Source organism: Macaca nemestrina, chromosome 9 (genome assembly GCF_043159975.1).
Source record: "Macaca nemestrina isolate mMacNem1 chromosome 9, mMacNem.hap1, whole genome shotgun sequence".
Classification (NCBI taxonomy): domain Eukaryota; kingdom Metazoa; phylum Chordata; class Mammalia; order Primates; family Cercopithecidae; genus Macaca; species Macaca nemestrina.
The window spans coordinates 115,519,811-115,535,816 of NC_092133.1; the positions used below are offsets into that span (position 1 = coordinate 115,519,811).

Genomic DNA, 16,006 nt, shown 5'->3' on the forward strand with positions numbered 1-16,006 from the left:
GCAGCTTCTGAACTCATATAATGTTCTTTCCAGCCTGTTACTATACATAAAAGGATGATGTCCATGCTCTCATCTAAAATCAGCCTCTGCTTGTGTACTAGATCAGGGTTGACAAAATGCAGCCTGTGTCCCAAATCCTGCTTTGTTTTTGTACAGCCCATAAGCCAAGAATAGTTTTTCCTTTTTTTTTTTTTTTTTTTTTTTGAGACAGAGTCTCATTCTGTTACCCAGGCTGGAGTGTAGTGGCACGATCTCAGCTCACTGCAACCTCTACCACCCGGGTTCAAGTGGTTCTTCTGCCTCAGCCTCCCAAGTAGCTGGGACTACAGGCGCCCACCAACACGCCCGGCTAATTTTTGTATTTTTTAGTAGAGATGGGGTTTCACTATGTTGGCCAGGCTGGTCTTGAACTCCTGACCTTGTGATCTGCCCGCCTCAGCCTCCCAAAGTGCTGGGATTACAGGCGTGAGCCACTACACCCGGCTAGTTTTTACATTTTTAAGTGTTGAGGAGAAAAATGTATATACAGCAGAGACCATGTGTGATCCACAAAGCCTAAAATATTTACTGTTTGGCTCTTTCCAAAACTGAATCCTGTACTAGATCACATTCCCTCACACCTACTTGAGAATAACAGCAATTCTTCCTTCTGTCTTCTACATTAACCAGTGTTTGCGCTCATTCAAGATTATTTCCACTAGCATTCAAGCCTTCTGTTATTTCTTCCATCTTTAAACAAACCGAAAAAATCTCCATGCTACTTTTCTTGCCAGTTACTGTCCTGTTTCTTTGCTCCCCTTCAAAACACAGCACCTTGATTTTTATTTTTATTTTATTTTATTTTATTTTATTTTATTTTCAGAGTCTCACTGTTGCCCAGGCTGGAGTGCCATGGTGCAATCTCGGCTCACTGCAACCTCCACCTCCCGGGTTCAAGGGATTCTCCTGTCTCAGCCTGCTGAGTAGCTGGGATTACAGGCAGGCGCCACCACGCCCAGCTAATTTTTGTATTTTTAGTAGAGACAGGGTTTCACCATGTTGGCCAGGCTGGTCTTGAACTCCTGACCTCAGGCGATCCGCCCACCTCAGCCACCCAAGGTGCTGGGATTACAGGCACGAGCCACTGCGCCCAGCCAGCACCTTGAAATAATAGTCTTTAGTTGCTGTTTTGAATTCCTCCTTTCTAATTCTCACTTGAACCTACTCTAATCAGGCTTTCTGCCCTGTCACAAAGACCACTGTCCTTATCACGGTCACTAATAGCTTCCATGTGCTAATTCCAGTGGTCACTTTTCAATCCTCCTTTATTTGACCTATCAGCAACATTTGACCAAGTATATCACTACCTCCTCCTAGGTAAACTTTCTTCACTTGATTGCCAGAACACCACACTGTTTTCTCCCTACATTACTGATGTCTCCTTTATTGGTCTGATACTTCTCCCAGATCTCTTCACAGTGAAGTGCCCTAGGGCTCAGCCTGTCTTTCTCCATCTACACATCTTGAGGGATCTTACCCAGTTTCATGGCTTTCAAAACCATCTATTTGCTGACAACTCCCAAATTTATATGTAGCCTTGACTTCTCACCTAACACCCTGATTCCTTTATCTAACAACCTACCCAACATCTCCAGGTAAATGTCAGATGAACATCTCAAAACCAAAACATCTAAAACCAAATTTCTGATCTTCAATCCTAAACCTGCTCAGTAGTCATCCTCATTTTATGAATGTTAACTCATCCTTCTCGATAATGATGGTAAAAACTTTGGAGTCAGCCTGGCGCGGTGGCTAACGCCTGTAATCCCAGCACTTTGGGAGGCCGAGGCAGGCGGATCACGAGGTCAGGAGATCGAAACCATTCTGGCTAAAAAAATTAGCCGGGCGTGGGGGCAGGCGCCTGTAGTCCCAGCTACTAGGGAGGCTGAGGCAGGAGAATGGCGTGAACCCAGGAGGTGGAGCTTGCAGTGAGCTGAGATCACACTACTGCACTCCAGCCTGGGCGACAGAGTGAGACTCTGCCTCAGAAAAAAAAAAAAAAAAAAAAAAAAAAGGCCAGGCGCGGTGGCTCACGCCTGTAATCCCAGCACTTTGGGAGGCCAAGGGGGGCGGATCATGAGGTCAGGAAATCAAGACCATCCTGGCTAACACAGTGAAACCCCATCTCTACTAAAAAATACAAAAAAAAAAATTAGCCAGGCGTGGTGGCGGGCACCTGTAGTCCCAGCTACTTGGGAGGCTGAGGCAGGAGAATGGCATGAACCCGGGAGGCGGAGCTTTCAGTGAGCCGAGTTCTTGCCACTGCACTCCAGCCTGGGCAACAAAGCAAGACTCCATCTCAAAAAAAAAAAAAAGAAAAAAAACTTTAGAGTCATCCTTGACTTTCCTGTTTAATACACACATTCATTGTATCAAGAAATCCTGCTGGCTGTAGCTTTGAAATGGAAACAGAGTCTGACCCCTTTTCAGTTCCTCTACTGCCACCACCTTGATCCAAGCTGCTATTATCTCACCTGGGTTACTGCTCACTTGCCTCCTGCTTCTGTCCTTGTTCCCTGTAATCTGTGCTCAAATAGCAGCCAGTCATGCTTTTGAAATGTGAATTATTGGCCGGGCGCGGTGGCTCAAGCCTGTAATCCCAGCACTTTGGGAGGCCGAGACGGGTGGATCACGAGGTCAGGAGATCGAGACCATCCTGGCTAACACGGTGAAACCCCGTCTCTACTAAAAAATACAAAAAACTAGCCGGGTGAGTTGGCGGGCACCTGTAGTCCCAGCTACTCGGGAGGCTGAGGCAGGAGAATGGCATAAACCCAGGAGGCGGAGCTTGCAGTGAGCTGAGATCCGGCCACTGCACTCCAGCCTGGGCAACAGAGCGAGACTCTGTCAAAAAAATAAATAAATAAATAAATAAATGTGAATTATTTTGTGTCACCCATCTGCTCAGGATTCTTCAGTGGTCCCCCATTTCACTCAGTGAAACCCAAAGTCATAACAATGGCCTAAAAGCCTGCGTGAACTCATTCCTCTTGCCTCTCGGACCTCATCTCCAACTCTTCACTCATGCTATTCTGGGCACTTACTAATTTAGGGCTTTTGCACAAGCTGTTTACTTTCTATTCTTCTGCTGTGCATTCACTTGGCCAACTCCCTCCCCTCCTTTAAGTCCTTCCCTAAACCCCACCTGCTCAGTGGGGCCTACCTTGATCACATTATTTTAAATTGCAGCCCCCCATCTGCACATATGATTTTCCTTCCTCTTTTTTATTTTTGTGTTACATATAACACTTATCACCTTCTAGCATGCTGTATAATTTATGTATTATGTTTATTGTCTAGCTCCTGCCTCCTAATGGGGGCTTCATAAGGATAAAAATCAGAATCTCTTTCGCTCTGTGATATATTCCAAGCACGTGGCTCATAGTTGATGCTTCATAAATATTTGTGGAATAAATAAAAATGAATTTAAAAACTTCCCAATTCTTTGAAAACACTACAAAATAATTACTGGAGTATAGCAGAAGTCAAATTTGAGATTACAAGTTGTATACAAATTGAAAAATTGGAACACTTCATATGAATATGTATGGGAAGTGAATCAAACCTAAGCCCAGAGAAGAATTCATAGCTTTAAAGGAATATAATGCCAAACAAAATAATTCTTACTGTGATCAGAGCTCTTACTAATAATGATCTATCATCACTTCCTGCATCAATCTCCTAGCAAAGCTACTGGGCTTTCTCTCCCAAAGTTACTATGTCAAAACAGTAGTTCTCAATATGTAGTTGCTGGACTAATAGCATCAGCTTCACCTGAGAACTTGTTAGAAATGCAAATTGCATTTTAGTAAGTCCTCCAACTGCTTTCTATACATGAGATTATTTGAGAATATTGCATGAGACTCAGGAAGATTATTTCTTACCGCCTTTTTCTTTCCTCACACAGAGGAATAGAGTCTGCTGTTGATTCAAACGCTGTCTTGCTTAGGGAGACAAATTTAATGGATCAGACAGGGTTAGTATAATAGGTAATCGTTTCTCCCATGTTAACCAATATGAAATTATCTTTGGGGCAGGCGCGGTGGCTGGCTCACGCCTATAATCCCAGTACTTTGAGAGGCTGAGGCGGGCATATCATGAGGTCAGGAGTTCAAGAACAGCCTGGCCAATATGGTGAAACCCCGTCTCTACTAAAAATACAAAAATTAGCTAGGCGTGGTGGTGCGTGCCTGCAGTCCCACCTACCTGGGAGGCTGAGGCAGGAAAATCTCTTGAACCCAGGAGGTAGAGGTTGCAGTGAGCCGAGATTACACAACTGCACTCTAGCCTGGGCGTTAGAGTGAGACTACTTCTCAAAAAACTATATATATATATATATATATCTTTCATTCTGGATGCATTTTGTTCACCATGTATACCTTCAGTATCATTACCTTAACTTCTATTTTTAAGATGAACTAAAACAAAAATATTGTGTTGAAATAATAATCATAGGCTTCTATCAGCCTCACGGTTTTTATCCTGAGGTTCATAATCACTAACAGATTTTTGTAAAATGTCCTGTTTAATATCCACGAATATGTTTTGAAAGAAATATCAAGACTTATATTGAGAACATCTTAAGAATTTACAGAAAGACATAAAATAATTTGACTAAGTAGGCCGGGCGCGGTGGCTCAAACCTGTAATCCCAGCACTTTGGGAGGCCGAGACAGGTGGATCACGAGGTCAGGAGATCGAGACCATCCTGGCTAACACGGTGAAACCCCGTCTCTACTAAAAAAATACAAAAAACTAGCCGGGCGTGGTGGCTGGCGCCTGTAGTCCCAGCTACTCGGCGGGGGCTGAGGCAGGAGAATGACGTAAACCCGGGAGGCGGAGCTTGCAGTGAGCTGAGATCCATCTGGCCACTGCACTCCAGCCTGGGCGACAAAGCGAGACTCTGTCTCAAAAAAAAAAGTAAAAATAATTTGACTAAGTAAAAAAAAAAACCATTTAATTTCCTGGTTAGAATAACCTAATAGTGTAAAGGTATACATGTAATGCAACAATTTCAATCATAATCATAACTTTGGGGAAATGAGGGTAGTGTTTGATAAGTTTATTCTAAAATTTATCCTGAGATATTCATGAAAAATTTAAAATCATGAGGAAGAAGAATGAGGGAATACCATACATTAAAATGTACTGTAAGTCTAAAGTCATTTTAAATGTATGTAGCTACTGGAAGCAACAAATACTACATGAATCAAAATACTTCAAAAATACGTCCATATGGCTATGAGAATTCAGTGAATTTTAAAGGAGGCATTTTAAATCAGTAGCAAATTGACAGAATATCTAAGAAATGATGTTGAAACATGTGTCTACTCATTCTGAAGAAAAAGTTAAATCTCTCCTTTACATTGTACTCCCAAATAAGTTCTTAATGTATTAAATACCTAAATGTTAAAAAAAAAAAATATGAAAGCACTAAAATAATATATAGAATTGTTTTAATCTAGGTATAAACAGAACATGAAACCCAGAAGCCACAGAGAAAAACACTGATAGATTTGACACATACAAATTTATAACTTCTTTATGATGAAAAATATAAATAAAGTTAAAAGATAAGTTATGGATTTGAAGAAAATAATTACAATACATAAAAGAATCAAGAAGTTAATACGTTTACTATACGAAGAACTCCCAAAATTAGTAAAAATACCAACTCAACAAAAAGTAGAAAGAATATATTAACGTATAGATGAGTCAGAAAAGGAAACGCAGATGGCCAGTAATAAATGTTTAATCTCATATATAAAATATGAAACACAAATAACATTGAACTTTCAGTGTAAGGCTAGACTGAGCACCCATAGGTACCTCTCTTTCAAGGTCTTTATTTTTCTAATTTCACCATTACATACCCTTAGGTGCATCACCTCATTATTACCATCACTCTACAAATAAGAAAACTAGGACATAAAGTAGTTAAATCATTTGGCAAAAGTCAAACAGATAATCAAAGCAGCAGAGCTGGTGTGCACTCAGCATTTGGACTCTAGGATCTACCCTCTAACCCACCATACTATGCTACCTCTAAATGAACTAAAGCAGGTCTGGGAGTGGCCAAGACACTTTCAGAAGATCTATGAAGTTAAAACTTTTCATAATAATAGCAAAACATAATTTGGCTTTTCCACTCTTTCATGAGTGTGGCAGTATCATTTTCCAGAGGCTTCATGACATGTAATGTTGCAAAAGATTAAATGCAGAAGCAGATACGAGAATTCAGCTGATTTCCATTAAGTCTCATATTAAAGAGATTTACAAAAAAGTAAACAAAGCCACTCTTGTTTGGAAATATGTAACTTTTTCATGAAAATATTTATAACATGTAATTAGTTTATTTTAAATGAATTTATAAATAGTTTTATATTTTTCACTTTTAATTTCTGATTGGTAAATATAAATAGATAAAATCCACATAAACAAAAGCTCTTTGTATTCCTCAATAATTTTTAAGGATGTAAAGGGATCTTGAGGCCACAAAGTTTGAGAACTACTGAATTAAAGAATTACCTCCAGTCAACTGACAGCTGGGTCAGTTAGGCCTCTATCACCCTTCACTCACATATATGGAGGGAACCCACTGGGAATCTGTGGCTTTTCCCCCAGGAATAAAATCTCAAGAGGTCTTCTGTAGGCTAGAGCAAAGTATGGTAAGGATAAATATTTGAGATGGTACCATGTCACTATCAGCCGTTCTCTACTTCCTGGACACAAACTTTTGCACAAGTGCAAACTGTCTATTGAGTAGCACCTGTGTTCACTAAATGGCCCCACCATGGCATGCTAGCAGATGCTCTCTGTTAGGGAAAGGACGTGCTTATCTAGTACCAACAGTAAGAAATGTCCTGGATGACAAAGGAGTGACTGATGCTTATCTGTTGTGCCTCAAGACACCTGATTCTGGTTTTCCATTTATAATACTGCAGTGGCTCACACCTGTAATCCCAGCACTTTGGGAGGAGGAGGCAGGCAGATCCCCTGAGGTCAGGAGTTCAAGATCAGTCTGGCCAAGATGGTGAAACCCCGTTTCTACTAAAAATACAAAAAAATTAGCTGGGCGCAGTGGCAGGTGCCTGTAATCCCAATTATTCGGGAGGCTGAGGCAGGAGAATCACTTGAACTCAGGGGGGCGGAGGTTGCAGTAAGCTGAGATCGTGCCACTGCACTCCAGCCTGAGTGACAGAGTAAGACTCCATCTCAAAAAAAAAAGAAAAAATTAGCCGGGCGTGGTGGCAGGCACCTGTAATCCCAGCTACTCATAGGAGGCTGAGGGATGAGAATCACTTGAACCCAGGAGGCGGAGGTTGCAGTGAGCTGAGATTGCGCCACTGCACTCCAGCCTAGGTGACAGACTGAGCCTCCGTCTCAAAAATAAAATAATAAAATAAATTTAATTTTCAAAATTGAATTTATTTAAAGAAAAGTGTTAGGAAAATGTTATATACGTAAAGATGGCAAAAATTGTTAAGGAAGTTTGAGAAACATTGCTAGAAAGCACATCATTAGTCTGTCTGGGGTGGGTCTTTGATGTAGTAGTTAGGGGTCTGAGAAAAATGGGGCAGACATGGAGTAACTCCAGACCCCCACACTAAGGGAGATTAAGAAGTGAAATGGAAAAGCAACTCTACCTGAGAGTGAAAGGTTGAAACTCTGCACCCTGGCATTCATGAGAGGACCTCTAGTCTCTACTTGTTCCTTCCCCAGTAAATCTGCTTAGTGGTATGTTTCACTCACACAAAGCTTGTGTTCACACCTATATGTCTTCTACTGCTACTCAGTCTTCACTAGAGACCTAATTTTCCCTTAAAACACTTTATGATCATCTATCTGATAAGGAGTTGCTACCCAGAATATATAAAGAACTCTCTACAACTCAACCACACACACACACACACACACAAAACAATTTAAAAATGAGCAGAGGACTTGAATAGACACTTTTCCAAAGAAGATATACAAATGGCCAATAAGCTCATAAAAAGATGCTCAGTGTTACAAGTGAAATGCAGGTCAAAACCGCAGTGAGATACCACCTCACACTCATTAGGATGGCTATTACAAAACAAAAACAAAGCAGAAAATAACAAGTGTTGGTGAGGATATGGAGAAACTGGAAACACTTGTGCACTGCTGGTTGGAATATAAAATGGTGCAGCTACTGGCCGGGCGCAGTGGCTCACACCTGTAATCCCAGCACTTTGGGAGGCCGAGGCAGGCGGATCACGAGGTCAGGAGATCGAGACCATCCTGGCTAACACAGTGAAACCCTGTCTCTACTAAAAATACAAAAAAATTAACCAGGCATGGTGGTGGGCGCCTGTAGTCCCAGCTACTCCAGAGGCTAAGGCAGGAGAATGGTGCGAGCCCGGGAAGGGGAGCTTGCAGTGAGCCAAGATCGCGCCACTGCACTCCAGCCTGGGCAACAGGGAAAGACTCCGTCTCAAAAAATAAAATAAAATAAAATAAAATAAAATAAAATAAAAGTGCAGCTCCTATGAAAAAGAGTTGGCAGTTTCTCAAAAATTTAAAAATATATTTACCTTGTGATCCTGCATTTCCACTTCTGGGTATACACCCAAAAGAAAGCAGTAACCCTAACAGGTGTTTGCAGACCAATGTTCATAGCAAAGTTTTTCACAAAAGTCAAAAGGTGGAAGCAACCCAAGTGTCTGTTGATGGGTAAATGGATAAACAATATGTGGTGTGTGTGTGTGTATATATATATATATAATGGAATATTATTCGACCTTAAAAGAGAAGGAAATTTTGACATATGCTACAACATGGATGAAACTTGAAGTCATTATTCTAAGTGAAATAATGTCATCATGAAAGGACAAATATTGTATGATTCCACTTATGTGAGATGCCTATAGTAGTCAAATTCATAGAGACAGAAAGTAGCATGGTGGTTGCCAGGGGTGCGGGGAGAGGGGAGCAGGAAGTTCTTATTTAACGTGTACAGAGTTGCTGTTTGATATGATTTTGAAAGTTCTGGAGGTGGATGGTGGTGATGGTTGCACAACAATGTGGATGTACTTAATGCCACAGAACTGTTCATTTAAAAAATGGTTTTACTGGTAAATTTTATGTTATATCTATTCAATCACAATTTTTAAAAAACACTGTTAGGAACTATTATCCATATAACTTAAAATATGATCTGAATTATTATATGTCTCATGTGAAACAGATAATGAGACATACAGCACAGATGACCCCAAGGTACTAACCAATCCCTGCTCACAAACCACAATAGTTAATGTAATTTGCATGGCATGGTTATCCGTTGTTTTACTCACAGATTAAAAATTTAGACAGATAGAATATTGCATTTAGGTCTCCATTTTAGGCTTTTCTTTTGCAACCCTGGTAATATTACAATACAGAAGGCTGGAGCCAAAAAGGAAGCAATGGGGCTCTGTTGTGCCAGGAAGTTACCCCAAAACAGAAGCACCTGTTATCCAACTAATGTATGATGCAACCGTGCTTAGGGGAGTTACAGTGCTACAGCAACAGTTGTCCAGGGCCTACATATTCAGATCCTTGGTGTATCCAGATCATTTTGCTGTGCAGACTTTCTTTTTGCAAAACAGTACATGTACTGTACAAAACCTTAAGAGAATCATAAGCACTTTTTTAATAGGAAAGGTGATCCGTATTTCAAAACATTTTCATAATTTTATCTATTTTTTACCAAGATAGTGTAGTCACGCTTTTCTTGTGAGTAAATGGTTGGTTGTTACTTATATATTTATTTTTACTTATTTATTTAATTTTTTTTGAGACAGAGTCTCACTCTGTTGCCCAGGCTGGAGTGCAGTGGCACGATCTTGGCTCACTTCAACCTCTACCCACCGGGTTCAAGCCATTCTTCTGCCTTGGCCTCCAGAGTAGCTGGGATTAGAAGTGCATGCCACCACACCCGGCTAATTTTTGTATTTTTAGTAGAGATGGGGTTTCACCATGTTGGCCAGGCTGTGGTTGTTATTTAATATGTATATTATGAACTGGGTAAACTAGCAACATTTCTGCAAGAGATAGTTTAGAAATGGAAGCACAGCTGGGCGCGGTGGCTCACGCCTGTAATCCTAACACTTTGGGAGGCCGAGGTGGGCGTATCACCTGAGGTCAGGAGTTCAAGACCAGCCTGCCCAGCATGGCGAAACCCCGTCTCTACTAAAAATACAAAAGTTAGCCAAGTGTGGTGCACTCCTGTAATCCCAGCTACTTGGGAGGCTGAGGCAGGAGAATCGCTTGAACCTGGGAAGCAGAGGTTGCAGTGAGCTGAGATTGTGCCACTGCACTCCAACCTGGGCAACAGAGTGAGACTCAAAAAAAAAAAAAAAAAAAAAAAGGAAAGAGAGAAAAAGAAATGGGAGCAACTCTTTAGTATTTTTCTTCTGTGTGTGGGTTCTCTTGCTGCTTACTCATTGCTGTCCTGTATGCTGTTTTTCAGGTCCCAAATGCCACCTGTATCTAGGAAGCTTTCGTCCTTGACCAAATCCTGGAGCACTATGCAACTTTCCCAGCCCCAGTATAGAAGCAGCAGTATTAATTCGCAGGGTGAACACAAATGAATCAGTGAATACAATGATCTTCTACTTTGGTTTCTTATTCTTGCAATTGTTTTGCCAGTGTAATAGTGTCACTAGGTAAGTTACATGTAGTTCTTCGGCTTTCAATGGCTTATCATTGCCTCAGAGGCTTCTGTATTATCCTTCAGCTATTTGTCTTTGAAATGAAGCAGAAGGAAAGCCTGCCAGTGATTTCTTGGGTCCCCTTTATTCTCCCAAATTTTAGAGAAATGGTACATATCTAGAGGTCTTTGGTAAAGCAAAATTTGCTTAATAATAGAGTGTGTTGTAGAATCCCAGAGGTTTCTAATGTTTTCTGCAATTGTCTCTTGTTAATGTAGAATTTCTCTGGACCCTGTAGCCGGCAATCATTACCCCTGTCAGCACTCTCTCTTTACAGACTCTAATGCTCCCTCAGCTCAACATGGCATCCACCTCCTCAAAACCTTCCATCATAGTAAACATAAGACTCGGTAAACACAAACAAACAAACATCTTTCAAACATGCATATTCAGGTACTATTTTCATAGTTCGAATTCCTGCAAGATAGATCAAAGGAGTCATGCAGGCTACAGTTTAATCCAAGGTAGCATTGAATTACTAGGCATCCAGTTTTCATGCAGTGTTTGAGGGTTGAAAGAATACTCTCACAGAAGTTACATCATCCCAAAGTGGTAACAAGATTTGATTAATTAGGAAATATTGGACATTTATATGAGTGGAATTATCATATTTCCTCAAATATGTTTGTGTTTACCGAGCCTTATGTTTACTCTGATGGAGGGTTTTGAGGACGTGGATGCTACGTTGAGCTGATGGAGCATTAGAGTCTGTAAAGAGAGAGTGTTGAGGAAATACGATAATTCTACTCATATAAATGTCCAGTATTTCCTAATTAACCAAATCTTGTTATCACTTTGGGATAATGTGACTTCTATGGGAGTATTCTTTCAAGCCCACCTTTGGCCTGCATTATGTGCCTTTAAGCCACTGCTTTAAAAGCATGTAGTAGGGAACACGCTTGGCATATATAGGCAGGTACGTATCCTAGCAGCCCAGTCCAGCACGGACATATGACTCCATCGGTGGGGTTCCAAATTCATATTAGTGTTGTCTGCTTGCCAGGTGGTATACAACGGTGTGGTAGTACTGAATTCTTTCCTTTTACAATGCTGTTTTCCATCTGGCTTTGATTCTTTTTTTTCATCACAAAGTATACTTCCGAAAAAAGGAATATTACTTTATCAACAAAGACAGGCCATCTTAAATCAACATTTAAAAAACTAGATTTAATTTGCAAAATTCTAAAGTAAATTTTGGATGTTTTTCTATATGCAAGTTACTTTCACATTTGAAAGAAGATTGACCCATTTATATAGTGAATACATTTACCTGTGGAACACTACAAATATAAAAGCTCTGTCAAAAGGAGGCTTTCTCCCAGTATTTTTTCTCCATTCTTTCTTTGTAGAATCCCTAGGTTTTAGTGGGCCTCTCTCTGTCCAGAAACAGACTGTATTTCTCCCCTTCCCTTGTAGCTTGACGTAGCCATGTCTGTCCAACAGGACATAAGCAGGAGTGGTGCATGGAATTTTCAGGAAATGTCCTTAAAGGGAAAAGGTTCTTCTACTTTTCTCCTTCTTTCTGGCTACAATGTGAATGTGAGAGCTGGAGCGTGAATACGCACCTTGGACTCTGAAGTGGAAACCATGTGCTAAGGATGATAGAGCCAAAGATAAGAGCCCGGTTTCCTAGCATCATGGGACGGCATGTCACCTCTAGAGAGACTACTACCTCTCTAGAGAGATTTTTAATGTGAGGAGTGAGAAAATAATCTGCTTTTTTGATAAACCACTGTAATTTTTCATTTACTGTTACTCCTAGCTAATCTAATTTAAATGGGTAAACCTCAAATATGGGAAGAAATGATCTCCTTTTGAAAATACACCATACTGGCTGGGCGTGGTGGCTCACGCCCGTAATCTCAGCACTTTGGGAGGCCAATATGGGTGGATCACCTGAGGTCAGGAGTTTGAGCCCAGCCTGGCCAACATGGTGAAACCCCGTCTGTACTAAAAATACAAAAAGTTAGCTGGGCGTGGTGGAGGGCGCCTGTAATTCCAGCTATCGGGAGGCTGAGACAGGAGAATCTCTTGAACCTGGGAGGCGGAGGTTGCAGTGTGCTGAGATGGTGCCACTGCATTCCAGCCTGGGCAACAAGAGCAAAACTCCATCTCAAAAAAAAAGGAAGGAAGGAAGGGAGGGAGGGAGGGAGGGAAGGAAGGAAGAAAATAGACCATACTGTACTCCAAGTTATTTAGTTTGGCCTAATGGTAGCGTCTCCATGAAGTAATTCAAATCTGAATGATGTTTCTATAATAAAAAAAATCATAGCAACAATACAGCTCACTCCAATTTCTCTTTCTGAGGGCGTCAGTACCTTGAATATGATGTTCACTTCCTTTGAATAAATAGCATCTTGAAAAGCGGAAATAGAGTATCTAAAGCAAACTCAAACCTGCTTTGGAAAAAAAAAAGGCAAATTCAGTAACATTTCCAATGCTTGTGTCTAATGCGATTGTGAAAACAAAAATTAGTGTTATGGGTAATTTATGTCCTGACGAATTCAAAAGATTGGGTGTTGAATTAATGGTGAGTTTTGTACTGAAAAGGATTGCTGCTGAAGTGCTGGCCGTTTTCTTTCTTGACCTATATGGTAATTGCATATATTTGCTTTTAATTATCAATTAAACTGTATGTTTATGTACTTTTCTGCATTGTATCTCATAAAGGATTAAAGAAGTGAATTTTGTGGTTTCTTTTTAAAATATACCTTTTATTTTTAAAAGCCGATATTTTTTTTTGACAAGAATAAAGGTAAATTACAAATTCTTATTATTGTGAGTTTCTCAACCAAAAATATATTGCTTTGCTTAACAAATTGTTTAATCAAATATATGTGATATTTTAGTGGAAGTCATCCAGTAGTTTTAACTAAGGACAATCTCAGAAAGTTATCAGGCTTTCTATGTATAGAATCTCCTTAGCTAAACCCATTAATATATTGGATCTAGTTGAAGTACAACCACCTCAACTCTTTTATAGAATAAGGTTAGAAATAAATGGATGGACAAACCAAATTTTAAAAGTTGCAGGCTGGGCGCAGTGGCTCACGCCTGTAATCCTGTAGTAGGACGAGCGGCAGACAAAACTCCTCAGACACCAAGTTACAGAAGGAAGGGGTTTATTCGGCCGGAGGCATCCGCAAGACTTCAGTCTCAAGAGCCGAGCTCCCGGAGTAACCAATTCCTGTCCCTTTTAAGGGCTCACAACTCTAAGGGGGTGCATGTGAGAGGGTCGTGATTGAGCAAGCAGGGGGGAAGGGACTGGGGGCTGTCTGCACCGGTAATTAGATCGGAACAAAACAAGATAGGGGTTTGCACAGTGCACTTCTTTTTTTTTTTTTTTTGAGACTGAGTCTGGCTCTGTCGCCCAGGCTGGAGTGCAGTGGCCGGATCTCAGCTCACTGCAAGCTCCGCCTCCCGGGTTTACGCCATTCTCCTGCCTCAGCCTCCGGAGTAGCTGGGACCACAGGCGCCCGCCACTTCACCTGGCTAGTTTTTTGTATTTTTTAGTAGAGATGGGGTTTCACCGTGTTAGCCAGGATGGTCTTGATCTCCTGACCTCGTGATCCGCCCGTCTCGGCCTCCCAAAGTGCTGGGATTACAGGCTTGAGCCACCGCGCCCGGCCCACAGTGCACTTCTATACAATGTCTGTAACCTATAAGATAACAGAACCAATTAGGTCAGGGGTCGATCTTCAACAACCAGGCCCAGGGTGCGGCACCGGGCTGTCCGCCTGTGGATTTCATTTCTGCCTTTTAGTTTTTACTTCTTCTTTTTTTGGAGGCAGCAACTGGGCATAAGACAATATGAGGGGTGGTCTCCTCCCTTATTCCTCCCTTTTGAGACTCTCACTCATTTTATTAATGGGAGTTCTCACTTTCATTTTCACTACCCATGTCTTCTTGCAAGACAGATGGATATCGATTTATATAGTACATTTGTGCTGAAGCATTTTGATGAACTAAGGTAGCAATGAAGCTTTTTATCATTCGAAGAAGTACAGGTATCAAACAAGGGAGCAGTAGGCAGGTTCCTATTATTATTATAACTCTTATGATAAGAGTTTTAAATCCTCCTAGCGCTGGGAACCATTTTCCAAACATGGTCCCAGGGTCAAATCCATGCCACACTTGCACAGGCACATGTGCCAGTTTTGCCATATCTCTAACTATGTCTTCTACTACTTGCCCTTGATTATCTATGTGTAGGCAGCAATTAGTAAGGTTAAATTTCCTGCAGATCTCTCCTTCAGCTGCTAGCAAGTAGTCAAGAGCTAATCTATTTTGATAGATAGCATTTCTCGTCTGAGTTTCTTGCCGGGCCAGAATAGTCAAGGCTCTGCCGGTTTTATTAGTGATTATTTCTAAGACAGCTTGTAACCGTATGATTCGGTTGATCATGTACGTGGGGGTCCGGTATCCCCACGAGCCATCTTGTGCCCAAGTAGCAGGCCCATAATGTTGTATGATTCTCTCAGGGGGCCATTCATCATCTTTCCAATTTCCTATAGCTATGCTTCTCTTTCCACGGGAAGCATAGACAGGGAAGCCCAGGAGTTTGCCTCTTTTTATGGGCAGTAGGAAGAAAGATGGTTTAATAGTGCCAATAGCACAACTACCTGCCCACTGGTCAGGTAATTTGGCATAAGCTTGATGCCCACATATCCAATACAATCTAGTGGGGACTGTCCAGTCCCGGTGGGATTCCGGGTGGGTCCACACGGTTTGCAACTTTGGGAATTTGCTAAATGGATTCCTCTCTGTTTGATTTGAACTCCACCAAGTGACTGTTTTTGTGGTACCATTATACAGTTTCTGTCCCACACAACTAAATCGTCCTACAGGGTGAGTGAATTCTTTTCCTTCTCTAGCTATCCAATAATTGAGGCTTTTAGGACCCAGAAATTATCAGGGTGATTCTTTTGAGCTGGAAATTCATCAGGAACTGGGTCTGTAGGCACTAATTATTGGGCTTCCCATGGCCATTGATCTCCCATTACAGTTCCTCCACATACATAACATGAAGTGACATTGAGAGACTGGGCTACATGCTCGGCTAATTGCAAAAACAAATTTCTTGTTTTTTCTGGAATTTCTGGTACTGGTACATTTGGCTCATCATAGAAAGTTTGAAACACTGGCTCAGGAGAGCCTTTGTAAACTTCTCCTCGAACCAAGATATTTACTCGAGGATCCAGTCTGGCCCCGTCAATTCCTAAGATCACACACTCCTCTTTTTTCCAGCA

The 16,006-nt window shown here is 41.2% G+C and overlaps 1 protein-coding gene across 1 annotated transcript in view; it reads left to right on the plus strand.

The window, feature by feature from the left end:
* Positions 1-13,442, plus strand: part of LOC105479976 (uncharacterized) — a 32,214-nt gene extending 18,772 nt beyond the window's left edge. The window contains exon 5 of the mRNA XM_071068738.1: positions 10,517-13,442. The gene's annotated coding sequence lies outside the window, so the exon portion shown is untranslated. The remainder of the gene's footprint in view (positions 1-10,516) is intronic.
* Positions 13,443-16,006: the final 2,564 nt, after the last annotated feature.